Genomic DNA, 17,062 nt, shown 5'->3' with positions numbered 1-17,062 from the left:
TTTTTATTTATAAGTTTTTATCGTTTACTGCTCAAGTTCTACTATACTTAAAATATTTTCATGTGCTATGAAACTCTAAATCAAATTATCTGAATATTATTTTAGATAATTTAGTAAAGATAACACTTTTTTTTATCTAAGATGCAGATATAGATAATACATTTTTTAATTATCTATATAAAGATAAGATAACGCCAAAATTTCATCTAGATGATCATCTATATAATTTTATTTAGATAACAGCAAACACTGATTATTATTAATATGTAGATGGGTCTGCTATTGTAATATTTTACTAATAAAATAGCGCTTCTTTTCGGTGGTGACAAATGAACCGTTTCGGTCAATAATTCAAGATTAAAGTAGATGCTAATTAAAGAATCGAGATCGTCCGCTAAATCTCAATGCTCAAGACCGCATTGTTTCCCGATTTAGCGGGACTAAGGAGACGAAAAGAAAGAAGCGTGAAATTCATTGTTTAATGTATAAAGTATAATCGGTATTTATGAAAAGATTTATTTCATGCATCTACTTACTCGTTCCCATAGTTTGTTTCGCCTCGATATCACTTAAAGATGTTCTCCAGAAAGATTTCTAAAATCAAAAACCAGAAAAGATATATAAATATACATTTTATCTGCGTAATATATAAAAAATTAATGATGTAGAATCAAAGCATTATAAATTCACACGTAACTGCACGAACTTATATGTAGATGTATAAGTATATAATAAAAAAATTTAAATTATATATAAATATATATTTCTTTCTATATTATATCTTTAAAAAAATTGGTATACAAAATTAAATTTTGCACAAATCATATATATTTTGAATACCAATTTTTTGGAAATATAATAAACGAAAAAATATTTTTTCTAATATATATTTTAGTCCAGCATAAAAATATACTAGTATAAGGATCGACGTGTCGATATGTCGTTTATCGGAGCAATTCCCTACATTCGTGAGCTATCCTCGCACGTAAAAGTGGTACCTAGGGAACCTGTAATAATAATCCACAATAATCCGACCTTTTGCCGTACGTTTTCACGAGGGAACCTAGACGACGACGGCGGCAGAGTGAAAATCGGTTCGTAGCTGGAAGCTACGGCAGAATAACTTTCAAATCGCCACTCTACCCGACCTTCACATTTTCACTAGATGATTTTCACTCGGCGGCCGCCGCTGATTCACTTTCCTCCTCGGGTGGGCGTTTACGTTGACCGTGCGCAAAAAGGCGCAAGAGAGGCCGGTCGGTCACGAATCCCGTCGAGGATATTGAATCAGACTTCGCTAACAAACGATACGTCGCCGTATATCGTGTTAAGTGGACCAAACGAATCGTATTATGCCGTTTCTTTAGCAAAAAAAATATAGAGTGTATCGTGACCAAAGTATACCATAATTCGAAATAATTAAAATTTAATTTTGTTAGAACTTTTATACATAGTTGTTTCAAATATATCGACTAAATTATTTTTTTTAAAAAAAGGAAAAAATAAAAATACGAATCGTATTATGCCGTTTCTTTAGCAAAAAAAATATAGAGTGTATCGTGACCAAAGTATACCATAATTCGAAATAATTAAAATTTAATTTTGTTAGAACTTTTATACATAGTTGTTTCAAATATATCGACTAAATTATTTTTTTAAAAAAAGGAAAAAATAAAAATACGAATCGTATTATGCCGTTTCTTTAGCAAAAAAAATATAGAGTGTATCGTGACCAAAGTATACCATAATTCGAAATAATTAAAATTTAATTTTGTTAGAACTTTTATACATAGTTGTTTCAAATATATCGACTAAATTATTTTTTTTTAAAAAAGGAAAAAATAAAAATACGAATCGTATTATGCCGTTTCTTTAGCAAAAAAAATATAGAGTGTATCGTGACCAAAGTATACCATAATTCGAAATAATTAAAATTTAATTTTGTTAGAACTTTTATACATAGTTGTTTCAAATATATCGACTAAATTATTTTTTTAAAAAAAGGAAAAAATAAAAATACGAATCGTATTATGCCGTTTCTTTAGCAAAAAAAATATAGAGTGTATCGTGACCAAAGTATACCATAATTCGAAATAATTAAAATTTAATTTTGTTAGAACTTTTATACATAGTTGTTTCAAATATATCGACTAAATTATTTTTTTTTTAAAAAAGGAAAAAATAAAAATACTAAATTAAAATAGAGTCATAAACTAGAGAGAGGATACGTTGAAAAAAATAAATTAATTTCTTAACATTCAAAGTAGTATTTCGTTACCTTTTCTTTACGCACGCTTTTTCTCGCGCATACAATGGAAGTAATAAAATGTAAGAGCGGATGTTAAAACGGGTAAATAAGCTACGCTATAATAGGCTCATTTGCAATGCCGGTACATTGAGCAATGGCTCTATTTGGAATCGGTTAGAAAGCACTCTCTCAGGAAGGGAACCGCCATATATTATCTCCATATTCTCGCGGCTATACCAAGAACTATATCGTTCTCAATTATCGAAGCTTTCACCCTCGCGCTCATACAAAGGCGTTCGCCTCTAATCGCTCTTATAATCGATACTTCATTATCACGCGGGACGACCTCGCGATAGACTCCGGAAATTATCGTCCGAACGTTACGGTCCATTTGGCTTATCGAGAGAACGTTAGCGCGAATCCTGATCGCGAGCTATTGAAAAGGATAAAGGGAAAAGAAGAGAGAGAGAGAGATTGATCAAGAAGGACGAGAAGGAGGAAGACGCAGAGTGGCTAGAAGGATATTATGTTCAGAAGAGAGAACGAAAAAGAAAGAGACAGACCTGAATACTGCCGCGTGGTACCGGATGGAGAGAACGTTGGGGGACGATCGGGGGGAACGATTTGGACAACGACGGCCCTGAGCCACTTGCCACAGTAGGTCAGCTCTCTTCACCTCGCTTCGCCTCGTTTTTCGAGCCTCTATTATATATACACACACACATACATGCACACACATAAGATGATGGAAGAGAAGATCCTCCTTCGTTGAGCTTTTCGAACAGCAATGCACGATATACATGCTTTCTTCGCCCGCCCTTCCCTTTTGCTTTGCATCTATACATATATATTTGTGATCCAGAATCCGTTTTCCCATCGCGCGTCGAATGCCGTGTGAAAGGATCCTAGATCTCTTTTATCGAGGATTTTTGCAGGTCGAGTATAGTATAAATCTGGATACGTTCGAATTGGATGCGCGAAGATGATCTGTTATGTACTTATGCAGAATCCGAGTTTTCCCGAGTGCTTTTTATAGCATTAAAAATTATTGAAATCATGTGCACGTGTATAAGCTTTTTTATATGCTTAGAAATGCTCGAATTAAAACTTTCGTCAGAGTCTGTTTGAGACGCGAATAAAGGGTAGCGCGAGATGTTCCACTCGGTGAAATACCCTGTATAAGAACTAGGATCAGCGCAGTTTCATGCGCCATATGCGACCTTCTCTTGTGAAACGACAGGGAAAAGGCGCGGACGCTCTCGACGACCTTTTGACAGACGCGCGATTTTTATCGGCAATACACCGGCCGACGATGGTTACGCTACGATAATGGGAAAAGTGGGTCGGTGTCCAGGGGGGAAACGCGGGGGAGTCGAGGGAGCTAAAGCGCACCGGCTAGCATAAATCTCCTCGGTGAATTAGCGGCGGTGAAACGGTGTCGTGTCGCAATTTTATGGAAACAATTCCAGCGCCAGTCTCTGTTCAGTTCCCGGGGGGGGGGGGAGAGGAGGGACGAGAGGGGGAAGCGTATCACCCTAATGTAATTAAGAGAGGACTGTGAATAATGTTCGTTGGAGATATCGCGATATATTTTATTTTCGCCGAGACTCTGCGAATTGCGAAAACGAAATCAGCAAAGAGCGCGTTGCATAAGCGATCATTAGATCCTGGATTAAATTTCGCTGCCATCGAGACGATCGAACGAAGTCTTTAAAAGCTTCTTTCGGATTGCATCATTACTCCGTAACAATAATTGAAATTAAATAAGTATCCTGACTAATTCATCTCTTCTAATTTACTTTCTTTAATAAGGTAGAATTATTTACCATCTTCAAGGAAGAATTTTGTTACGGTAAATTTCTAACTTTAGCCATTTCTGAGTACGATACACTCTTTTCTTCTTTTTTTCTATTGTCAGCGTAATCTTAAGATTCATAAATCACCACCACGGACACATATTTTCCCCAGATGTCATTCGAATCGATAATCCGCTCTCGACGTTCCGTCGATTCTCTTTTCTTACGAAAAAGTTCATCGGTTCGTGACGAGAGGTAGAGAGAAAGAGAGAAAGAGAGGAGAACTTATCGTTAACCTCGATCCTCTTTCATAGCCGCGATGTTTAATACCCACTCCCACTCGTTCTTCTAACTGTACCACTAGGCCAGGTGCCATCAACGATCAATTAGATAGATGTCAATTGAGGAACTTTGACGTTAGGATCGCGACACAACACAAGAATAACTGAGAACATAACGGAATATAAGCTATAAACGCGGAATATATAAGAATTTGAATCTTCGACAGCAAGAAAATAAACACTAATAAAACACTATGCAAATATTAGATATACATAAATACCTACTTACAATACTTATTTCTTATTTTTAGCCATTTCGTGATATCGAAAACTTTGTAAACTTTGTATACTTATTTTTTATCTCTCTTTTTGTTATATTATCCTCGTCTATATATAGTATATACACTAGCGGATCCTGGGGGGGGGGGGGGTTAAACCCCCCCTTGCAAATTAAAAGAAACAGTTTTGCTGAATTTATTTAAAAAATATAAGTAAAGAAAAACAAACATTAAAGAGCTATCGACGTCGTTGATCCTGGAATAAATAAATCTAATCATGAAACCAAAAATATTAAATAAAATAATTTTGCAACCCTCTCCCCCCATTATCGACGTCAGGATCCGCTAGTGAGTATATATATTTATTTTAAAATATTAAACTCTTTACTCTTCTCGTTTTTCTTGTATTTTATTTTTATACATTTATCTTTTATATACTCTATTATATAATTTTATATATTTCTTATATCTTATATATATTTATATATATTTAAGGCGCGGCCTCACTCTCTTTGAATGATTTCCCCTGAGAGAACCCTGCCGGAACCCGATTTGTATTACATCACAATGTCAATTACATTGATTCGGAAAGAGAGTAAATTTTTGTACGGGTCATGGCTCGCGCGTTCGGAGAACGTTTGGGCAAACAAATTTGTATAGCGTTACATCGATCTTATTATCGTTACATCGAATAACGCGCGTCGTTAACATCGGCATCGAAAAGAGGAGCGCGTGAGGCCGAGTAAGAGTAGTCAAACTGGTTTGTTATAAATCGTCCCTCGGATTACAGGAATCGCATCGGCATCGATTGAATCAATATTAAACCGATCGGTTGGGCTAATAATTAAGAGAGAAAGAATAAAGGTGGGGGAGGCGCCACAAAAGATTCTTCACGATGACCCTTAACCGTTGCTTCGCTTTAGGACCTAAAGGTCTTTGTAAAGCGGTGAACTTTCTAAAGTGTCTGAGGATATTCCGAAGTTGTATTTTTCAGGATATTCACGACAAACAAATACATATATATTTTTAATATTATTTCTTTAGTTTTGTTTAAATTGTAAAGGCCCATTGTCTATTGATGGGTGAGAATTGTGTATTGTGAGAATTGTTAAGATTATATTGTATACATATGCTTGCATTTTGTTCGTTTCTTCGAAACTTGTATTTTAGTTGAAAAGAATTCGAGTAAAAAATAGAAGATATTTACTGCATCGTATATTCCATGTCATCGGACGGACATCTGAGCTTACGTTACGATTCGTTTGCTGGAAGCCTACAAACATTTGTATGTATATATACATGTGTTTCTATTTCTATCTAGATTTTCCCAAGATTGAGTCAATCTTTATTTATCTTTCACGAAAATAGAAATTAAAATATTATTTGTACAAAATTATTTTATATATCTTTACATTTATCTTAATTTAGATTCTTCTTTCTCGCATTAATACACGGAATAAAAGAAAAGTGCCAGATATTTTTATTCCACGTTACAATATACGTATTATTTCCATTCCACGTAATTCAAGGACTAACGAGAGACGTCGATTACAATACGTCTCGTCGGCTTCTCCATTTTGAAAAGGATCATCCGTTATAAAAGCTACGGCACACAGTCCCAAGGTTCCCAGATCGTATTTACCCTCGACTCGCTTTAGGCCGCATTTAGGATCCCTCGATCGTCTGTCTCTCTGTGGGTGGTACATGTACAGTGGCAGATGATGATGATGATGACGGTGGTGTCGAATGGATAGAACGAGGGAAGATTCACTCCCTCGTCCTTGCCACGAAACGACGCACTATCTATATAGATCCGTTTCGGGTCGTGAGGTAGAAGGGACGGCGAAGGGCGATCGAAGAGAGAGAGAGAGAGAAAGACAGAGATACAGAAGACCTCGGCACACAGCTGTGCGCGAGCGCGGTTCCAAAACCGCCGACGAGGAGCTCCGCGAACAACATCCGAACAACCGCTCCGTGATCACTCGTTTCACGACTTTTCCACGAAAGTGGAGCGAATGCGATTATCGCGGAAACTTGGGCCTGGAGTTCGGCGAAACGACGATATCGGCGACGTGGGCGCATTAATTCTCGCTGATTGCATCGCGTTCCTCCGAAGCGTGATTAACCCCCTCGATGCACCGGATGGGACTCGGAACGAATCTCTGATTAATCCCATTTTTTGGTCGCATATAAAAGTTCGAAAATATAAAAAAAATCATAGGTTTTTCTTTTTCATTTTCCTTTACATTCGCATTAGCACACTGCGCGAAGAGATTAATTCCGTTATATTCCAAAATATACATTATAGTTCCCTTTTAAGTGAAATAATTATGCAATGCGCTATATATGTATATCTCTCGCTGTAAAATAACGTTCGTAATATTCCGGTGCAAAATTGAAGGTTTATAACTCCGAGATTAAATTTTCCGATATTACTAAAATAAAAGGATTTTAATGGATGCGAATCATTTATATCAAGGTTTGCGCGCGTGCGATTGAAGGAAAATAAATTCTATAATTTTGGGATTACGGGAAGTTTCTCGTATTATTAAAAAATAAAGAGAGATTGATTAATTCGTTTTAAATGTTTTAACAAAGCGGTTAAAAAAAGACTTGTACGCGCAAACACACGAAAACACTCGTCCCTCGAAGTGGGGAAAGTACGATGAGATAGGGGGTTCGTTTCTTCGCCCTCGTGTCGTCGTCGGGACAGAAAGCGGGCGAGCAGCGAGGGCGAAAATTCAGAGGGCTCGAAGGGTTCCCCAACGTTGGGCATCCGAAAGAATCGAGACGTGGATCTCTCTCTCTCTCTCTCTCTTTCTCGGAGGGGCCGAGAAACCGAGGGGCCCTACACACATATACGCGCCCTCCGACGAGACTCTCTCTCGTTTCCACTCGTTTTCATTGTCCAGGGCGGCATATGGCGTCCGCTTTGTCCAGGAGAGAAAGCTTCTCTCCTCTCTTCCCAGGCCTCGGATGAAACGATAATGAAAATCGATTCCGAAGCCAACCATGCGGGACCGCGAACGCGCATATACAACAAGGAGAGAAGGAAGGAGGACGAGCTTTAAAATCTGACCCCGCCGCGTTTAAAACTCTCTCGAGTAATTTAATTTAAGTAACCATCGCGCACATTTGGGATTCACAATTCACGCGACAACTAACGTTTTCACATCACAACTCTCGGTTTAACAGTGTATACATTTTTCACCACGAGCGACTGCAGTGTAATATTGGCGATTTGCCACCATTAATAATAAGCGACCTAATAATAAGCGATCAAAAATTCTGATTTCAATTCTAGCTAAAGCTTTCCAAAGCATGAATAAAACAAAAAATAAAATTGACGAGAAAGAAGGATATTTCGACATACAGAGACGAAATTAGAGACGAGTTATATATAGGTTCAAAATATATAACTCCGGTATATTTTCTCTTTTAGAGTCGGATAGCTTCACAAACTAGACAAAGCCCACGCAGACCTGGGAGGATTAAGTATCTCAGGTAGATTCTGAATATTTTTTTATCGAGGTCAGAAACAAGTCGCCCACGGTCATCGGACCGAATAAGTTTTCTAAACGTTCTCGAATTTCACGCGGGGGAAAAAATTATATATATATATTTAGCAGTTTCGAATGAGGAGAGCAATTTTCTCTCTCTCTCTCTCTCTCTCTCTCTCTCTCTCTCTCTCTCTCTCTCTCTCTCTCGAGAAAAAGAGAGAGACAGAGTATACAGCAAATGCGTAGCGCTCAGGCTTTCCAACGCGGCGATATTTCTGGTAATAACTATGCCAGGGACTGCCGGGTAAGTAGCCACTATAATACAGCTCGGTTCGGAGTAAAAGTACATGGGTAACCTCGTAAGCGGGTTCACCGTGTCGCTTTCACTCCCCGTGCGCAACATTATCCGCCGCTCGAGGACCAAGCATAAGAGCGCCCAAGCAAAAGCGCGAGCTCGAGAGCTCGACGGAAATCGTAGACGAAAACGATTCGAAATCAATGCGAACACGTCGTATGCGAGATCGAACGCGGATCTCTGAATATGGTAATAAAGAACTAACAGTTTTCGGAGAGAAAGAGAAAATCATCAGATTTTTTGAAAACCGACCGGACTCGTGTCGTCGAGAATCGGAATATTAAACGTATAATTAGATACAAACGTGCAAATTTTATTCGTGTTATTTTGATTTTGCCTCTGAAAGGTTAATAAAGATAAATATTTTAAATTCGCAACTTGTGTCTCTCTCGAAGCGAGAAGAACATTGAAATGATAAGAAACGATACGTCGCGTTACACAACAAAGTGATAAGTTTGAGGATTAAACTTTGACTACTGCGCAATTCTTTTCGATAACTTTTTTTTCTCTTCCTTTTTCACGCATGTAAAGTATGTTCTTGAGAAATCAAAGACACAAACATATGAAATAATAATCTATACCAATGCAATACAGAAAAAAAATTTATAAAAAATTCTTTAAAACGCTAGACTCGTTTAGACGCGGGAATTAATCTTACAATTAGAAGGAAACAGAGATATAAAAATGGCTAGAACTTATAAATCACTCGCACGGTGCGTTTACCGATCAAGAGCAGAAACCGCGAGAGAGAAACTAAAACTCGCAGAACAACATGATTAAGAACCGCTATGCGTTCAACAGCGTGTAAACGACACGTTTCGTTTCTTAGGCTGTTTTCGCAGCTAGACAGGCAGGAAAGTTCGGAAATAACGAGAAGCGAAACGACTTCGTTACGAGCGCATTGTATGCGCACCACACATACATACATACACACACATAACCGGGCGATCGAACGCACGCGTAACGAACGGGTGCGTGATTTCCGCGTGGTCGCATTCTCTTCTCCCGCGAGAAAGGGAGAGGCGGATGAAAGGAGAGAAGAGAAGTGTGTGTAGAGAGGAAGAATAAGTGGGCGTAAAAGGAGAAAGAAATAGACTCTGCGCTCCGATTCTCATCGGTCCATTAAATCCCGGGGAGAAGCACGATGAACGCGGGATGAAATTCGCATTAATCACAGTAATTATCGGCGGACGCGCAAGGGAGGGGTCGATATTGTCGTCCGCGATTAATGAGGACGTTCCATTACCACCGTTAATTGAATACGTATATTCGTTCGCGTGTTATAACGTAAAATATTGATTCATAAATCGCGAGAGCTCGCGAAAGAGAGACGAGAGAGGCGCCGCGTGAGAGATACCATGAAGTGGATAATCATTCGTTTACGTCATATGTATATTTGTGTGCATGACATGTCCGCGCGCGGATACTTCCCTCTTAAGAGCACCCACTCGAGACCCGCGTGTAAACACGCGAAAGTAACGCGAGATCTTCTGGAGCGTACCGTTTCTCTCAGAGAGCCTCAGATTTTCGAACCAGGTACGCACAGCAGCCGGCTAACAGAAGTTCGATACTTTCATAAATAAGGATTTCCATATATATATATATATATATATATATATATATATATATATAGGAAGAGAGAAAGCATATGTTAAATAAATATAATAATTAATTAATATATGCGGCTAAACGTTCCGAGATTACTGATGATTGTCGAGAGATACGACAATTTCAGAGATAAATTGCGGGTTGAAGTTGATTATTTCGGCAAAATTCGTCCGCAGAACGGCGTTAAATACATGAAAGTTCGCGCGCGATATCCGATATGTCAACCTTGACCTACGATCACGTCGATACGCGTAGAAAATACTACCGCGCGAAATTGGGTTGCAGTTGTGCGAGTAGTGAAGCTTTTTGCACGAGTCTCTTCCTCCTCTTCCTCGTCTCTCTCTCTCTCTCTTTGCCGCGAGAAGGTGCGATACGGTGTTCGTAAGGAGAACGGAAAGCAAAGCGGAGCATCGTGTTTATGTAGGTAGGTAGGTTGCACGACGAGGTCTCCGAGAGATCTCGCCTCGACGATTTACACGGAGCGAGCTCGACAAAGAGCGAAAATTTACAAATTAAATCAAGAGTTTATTCGAAATAATTCTGACGGATTTCACAAACTTTAAAAGAGAACGCACGTATACATGTATAAGATATATGTAACGAGATGGTACCTTTATGTTTATCTCCATCTCTCGAATGGACTTTTGCACACTTCAACAGATGATATTCAATGTCAGATGTTAATTTGCGAAATATTTAATTGTGTAACGAGTAAAATAGTCTTTCGAGACTCGTGAATTCTCGCTAATCAGAGTTTCGTTTCGGATTCGATAACCATCTCATCTCTACGAGATCTTTTACAGACGCACATCTTTCGCGAATCTGTCACGGATTCTGCATTTCGTGTCTGTGGACGCACGTGTGTGAATAAATTGGACGTGTGTTCGCGACACCCGAGACGACGATGGGAGATACGAGAGGGTTATGCTCCCACTTACGACACGACCGGCGCGGTTAGCCTAGATCGCAGACGCACGCCTTCTCTCCCGCGTGTGGGGAAGTTATAATATTGTTGAACGAACCGAGAGAGAGAGAGAGAGAGAGAGAGAGAGAGAGAGAGACGCGTTTAATTTGACGGGTACGTAACACTAAGGCGTTACTATGCGTCATGTTAAATGATCTCTAACGCCTAGCGTCGATACTTGGCGCGTGATTAATCATACGTCATCGTGAGAGAAGAAGAAGAAAAGACTTGGAAAATCTCGCCATTAAAATATAATTCTTTTTGCACTCATATCTTTGAAAAAAAAAATACGGAATTGGGCTAGGAGAATTTTCTCTCTTTCTCTCCTCTCTTTGAAAAATTTATCATTCAGTCAGTACAAAGGAAGAGAAATCATATCGCGATATCGGAGCCTTCTGCCTCTGCATTGAAGCTACGATTGTAACAAACGGTCGAATGGTCTAACTCTAACTGATGGAAATCGGCCAAGCATCAATCGCTCCGGGGCTCGCGATTTCCACGACATGTCCCACCTCGTGTGTGGGTGGGTGGGTACTTTACTCTTCGGGGTCTGCGTTCGTGTGTAACTTGTGCGGCCTCCGTCTGTTGTGTTAACGTGACCTCGTGTCGTTGTCGCGTGATTGAATAGGTCCGTCAATGGCTCGCTTCATTGAATTAAATAGGCCAGTCGTGCACGTGCGTAATTATTCCTGTGAGAAAACGATTAGAGGCGCTCTTCTTCAAAGAAAGAGAGAGAGAGAGAGAGAGAGAGAGAGAGAGAGAGAGAGAGAGAGAGAGAGAGAGAGAGAGAGAAGCTCGCTTTTGTCGCGATCTAAACCCGAGGATCCCATCCTCCGCGCACACAATAATAAATATGTCGTTAATATTCATTAAATACACATAATATTATGCCCAATTATCCGCCAGCTATTACGTTAAAACCCGAGATTGCGACGTAACACGGTTTATAATCTTCCCGGGAGAATCGGAGAATTTCCGCTTCATTACGTTGACATTATCGCGTGTATCGGATGTATCGCGCGAATTAAAAGTACCGGTTTTCGTATAGGGTGCAGGCAAAGTCTCTATACTCTTACGCGGTGCTCCGAATTGCAAGTAGAACGTACTTGCGACTCGGAGCGGCGAATAAGTGGACCGAGACCAAGTCTCGTCTCGTCACAACGAGCCTTTTGTGTTGCACGCGCGTTGACTAGAACTCCTCGCAAGAGTTTTTAAAGTTAATCGTTCACGGTCACCAAGTATATGTAACCCGAGAACATGTAAACCCTTCTAAGAGACGTGTCCTCGGAAGAAAACACGTTCGTTGTTAAACTTGTTATAATCCATTTCGTGGAATTTTTGTTTTAATATATAATACATTTAATTTATACGAGTGAAAAATATAAAAGCGTTTATCGAACATAAATTATTAATAATTTAATACAGAAAGTTTCTTCGAGAGATATATTTGTACGTTATAAATATAAAACGAGTTCCCTTAGAGGTACGAAAGAGATGTATTAAAGACATTGCTGTCTTTTAATGGAAGGTTATATAGTTGCTGAAACGGCTTATTAATGGCTCCTCGACTTTGATTTCGACTTCGGCTTGGCGATGCTCGGTTACTATTACGTTAACAACTAGTTTCATAATGAAGCACCGAGGTTAAACGAGATATCTCTGGGAAAGCGACGGGCGCATGTAGGACTTTCGGTCGTATGTTTGTAAATGTACTCAGGGCCGAGTTGAAAAATGAATTTCTCGCTCGACCGAGGAGAGGCATAAGAGCGTGTATGTATCGTTTATACGTGAAATTATTATTTCGCCATCTCGTCCCTTCGAAATTATCGCTTTCCGTAGAAAGAACGAGGAGAGTAAACGTGCTCTCCGTTACTTAAAAACTCAAACAAATCCTCTAAAGCTAAGATCCGCGCGAGAGTATCAAAGGACGACGAAGGCTAATCCCCCGTGTATACAGCGACCGAGAAATATCAAAAGTTTCGAAAGAGCGAAAGGACCCGAAGCTGTCGGGCGAAGTGGTGAAATCCGAGTATACTTACGCGAAGGTGACCTAAAAGTGAAACCGTTTGTACGCCTTGCCCATCGTGAAAAGAGAAAGAGAGAGAGAGAGAGAGAGAGAGGGACAAAGAGAGAGAGAGAGAGAAAAATGTGTTCTTACACATACGCTAGAGAGAGGCTCTTTCAGCAGGCATTAACGTCATCGTAATTTCATTTAACTTCAAACATTCCCTTCATTTAAATATCAATGATCGACCTACAATCGCCCATAATGGATCGACAAAGATTGTGATTTCGTATTTCGATCCCCCTATGTATGCAAGTGGAAATCCAAAGGTGTGTGTGAGGTGAGGTGGGCTGGCTAGGGGGGTTTTTCGTGATCCGTTTCTGTGTACAAACCTCTCGATTTCCCGCATCTCGGAATCGGACTGGCCGCGATCGCGTTTCGCGCACTCGTATACAACACACCACAACACACATTGGAAACCGGCGCGGCGGTGGATCGAGAAAACATTCTAATTTCGCCTAGTTCGCTCGGCTGGTTAGTTACGGTCGCCTACTTGTGTTGGAACGGCAACGGCGATTAACCTAAACTACGTTGGCGATATATACGTATGGGATTACACCCGTTGGCACGTTGACTTTCTAAGCGCGCTCGTCCCGAACCCGATCTAACGCCGTTTCACATCTCGCGCAGATGAGATAGATTGTGCCAATAGGTCGCGTTTGCAGCCTCGAAAATGCAAACCGAGCTGTCGGAAGGATCGAGGATGATAGATGTAAATCGAGATTGACTTTTAATATCAAAATATCGAGCGGCATCATACGAAATGCCCGAGTTGCAAAACGAATAAAAAGACGACAGAAATCCTTCAAGATTCACAAGTCGGTTAAATTTGAGTGCTCTAGTAATGCGAAGGTATTTAAACGTTGAAAAATTACAAGGCTGCGCGACTTCTCTCTTTAACGAAACCGACACACGAGCAGTGACGTAACGAGGTTACAGGACAGGAAATCGCTTATCTGTCGGCAGGGGGGACCGACAAAAAAAAATGGATAGAGTTTGATAGTGGAAACTAAACGCTATCGGAGGGAAACCGCCACCGCGTCGAGAGTACCCTTTTACTCAGAAACAATATACATACGTATCGTATATACATACGATATCGTATAGCAGCGTTTGTTCACATTGAGTTTCTAAGGAGACAGTCTACCGACAATCGTCGGCGTTAATCGTAGTCCTTGACATATCGAAGTAGGAACCCGTATCAGAATGCACGCCTCCTCGAATATCGGGAAGCTCAGCTCTTCGAGCAAGCGACTTCATCGAAGCGTTCATTCTTCCTTCCCCGATATTTCCATCGCGTTTGCTATTCATGGGAATATTCGCAAACTGTTCCGTTGGAAAAATCATTGGGTTAAAGAAAAAAAAATCTCATTTTGCACGTCCTTAAGGAATAATTCATTTCTCATGAATAAATATCGCTCGCATCAATCACGAAGAGTCATTCGCGCGTTTAGTTATATATATATATTTTTTTTTTCTTTTTAACATCTTTACGGTTTTATGCATAGCTATTTTTCTTATAAAGTAGAAAATAATGAAAAATGGAACTGGTTCTACGGAACCTAGTTAAAACTGATGAAATGTTTTGAAAGCTCTTCATAAAGTTCTCAATATAAAAAAATAGAAAGAGCAGAGGGAGGCATATAAAAATAATTTTTTTCCAAATATAATAATTGTCGAAAAAAAAACAAAATTTGAAAAGCCCGATCAATTTTGTGAATCGTTATATAACTGATTACCAAAACTAAACTGAAACATTATTTGTCTGCGCTCACCGCTCATCGTAATGTATAGTAGTTGCGTGACTGAAATTTAACGATTGAATCGCTCGAGGGTTAAGCGTTAGGATTTACGGGACTTGTGCGAAGGGAGAAAGTGAAGAGGATTTATACGTATACGCACACGCGCGTATGTTCGACGAGACGAGAGAAGGAGGAGAGGGGACCGCGGCGATGAGATGAGAGAAGGAACAAAGAAAGAAGGAACGGAGACGCGAGGTCGATTCGGTTCGACGATGATGATGATGGCGGTGATAATGACGACGGCGGCGCGTAATGCCGGGCAGGGTGGAGAACGCAAGAGACGCGTGTGTGGAGACGCCTGCGGAGAAGAGCAGGGGGGCGGAGGTAGAGCCAGGCAGGCGCGTGCCACTTAGCTCAGCGTGAAACGCGGTCACAGCCTCGGCACGTCCAGCTCGACTTCTACCGAAACCGCAGTCCGTCGACTGCTGCTTCCAAGACCTTTTTTCGGATCTCTCGAGAGCGACGAGGTCCTCTCTCACAAAGAGACCTGGTGTATCCGTCTCTCTCTCTCTCCTCTCTCTCTCTCTCTCTCCCTCCCTTTTCCTCTCTTTCTTGGACGAACAAATGCGGCTAGAACCGAGCGGTTTCGAGGAGAAACGCAGGTAAATATATACTGACGCCTTGAAACGATAAAAACCGGAATACCATGTCTTCTGTCCGTTTGTTTCCGAGCAGTAGGAAGGAACCATAACGCAGATGTACAAGGTATGGCTAAATCGAAGGACTATTGTGGGAGGAAAACATCCCATATTCTTAAAAAAACATTGTTTTCAGAAAAAAGAACATTTTAAAAAAAGCTTTTCAAAAATTTGACAATCTTGATTTATTATTCTCTTTCTCTGTACGAAATAAAAAATTTTTTAGCTCCAAATCTCCCCCATATAAACGCGTCGTTTGAGAGATTGATTGTCGCTCCGAGAAAATGCGAGCAAAGTGTGAAATATATCTGTAGATACGTATAGCCCAGGAGATAGGGGAGAGAGACACTTATCCGCGCGATTCGACGTCGAAAAGGGATACGTGCTTATCGTTGCATCGCGAATATAGAAGCCGAACGGGAGAAGGTCTTTCATGAGCTGCCTTACGGGCCGACGAGACAGCGGCTTGCCCCCGAAACCCTCATACCTCGATGCGCCGCCAGAGATATCTCCTTTTCCGCGGTTTTCTCTAATTGAACTAGTTTTCGAACTCACGGTCGGCTTTTCGAGAGACGCGTACTCGTGACGGCACGGTAACCTCCCGGGGCGATCGGTCCCCCCTTCCCTCAGGTTCCGGCGATTTTCTCTAATTAGTCGAAAGAGTCGGTCTCTTAACAAGCGAATCACAATTCGCTACAAGCGTGCATCACAATTCGCGCGTCGTTTCCAGATACTCTGTGTCCCCTGTCTGTCTGTATTTCTCTTTTCCTCTCCTCTCTTCAATTTATCTTTCCAGCATTGTCGAAGGAACGAAGGAACCGATTGCGAATTGTGTCGCACTGATATAGATTTATTTTTCACTACATTGTGCGGGGAATGTGTGTCCTTGCTAATTGGAGCGTTGTGATTTTTCGCGACGTCGAAGCCGGCGAAAGTGTTTGCCCAAGTGAAAGCACGGACCACAGAGCGCGGCATCGTCGTGCGTCTCTAAGTGAAATACGGTGAAACAGAAACGACGATACGGGAATCGTATAACAGCGTACATATCCTCTCGAAAGGGGAGAGACATGCATTTGCGATTCCCCGCGAGTGCGCGGACTAACGTCGACGTAACACACGACACATCCCGTAATACATAACGTCTAACGTCGTCGGGAATTACTTTCTCGCGATTCATTCGAGGCTCCGCGAATGCACGTGCGGTCTCATAATTTAGAATGGTAATTAAGATATAATTTAATCGGAAAGAGCATTAATAGAGTTCTCTGTGTGCGTGCCACTCATTATATATGAAATTTTAAATACCTTTGATATGCTAAATTACGCACGATTCAAGGCATTACATTTTATTACATTTTAATTATCCCCATTTTTACACATATTTATATGTTACTTTAATCCTATTGAATTTTTATATATCTTTAATCTTTGAAAATATTATATTATCATTATATAATATAATTTGGAATATATATAAATATATAAAAATTTAATAGGTTTAAAGTAAGATATATAAATATGTGTAAA

The 17,062-nt window shown here is 40.3% G+C and overlaps 1 protein-coding gene across 1 annotated transcript in view; it reads right to left on the bottom strand.

The window, feature by feature from the left end:
* The window catches only part of Rdx (BTB/POZ and MATH domain-containing protein rdx), a 74,328-nt gene that overhangs the window by 40,368 nt on the left and 16,898 nt on the right, over positions 1-17,062 (bottom strand). The window contains exon 3 of the mRNA XM_083031807.1: positions 537-594. The gene's annotated coding sequence lies outside the window, so the exon portion shown is untranslated. The remainder of the gene's footprint in view (positions 1-536; positions 595-17,062) is intronic.

Source organism: Prenolepis imparis, unplaced genomic scaffold (assembly GCF_030444845.1).
Source record: "Prenolepis imparis isolate NDT839.2.m4 unplaced genomic scaffold, iyPreImpa1.0 SCAF_2, whole genome shotgun sequence".
Lineage (NCBI taxonomy): Eukaryota > Metazoa > Arthropoda > Insecta > Hymenoptera > Formicidae > Prenolepis > Prenolepis imparis.
The sequence above is the reverse complement of the archived record's forward strand: the minus strand, read 5'-3'. Positions and strand labels throughout refer to the sequence as shown.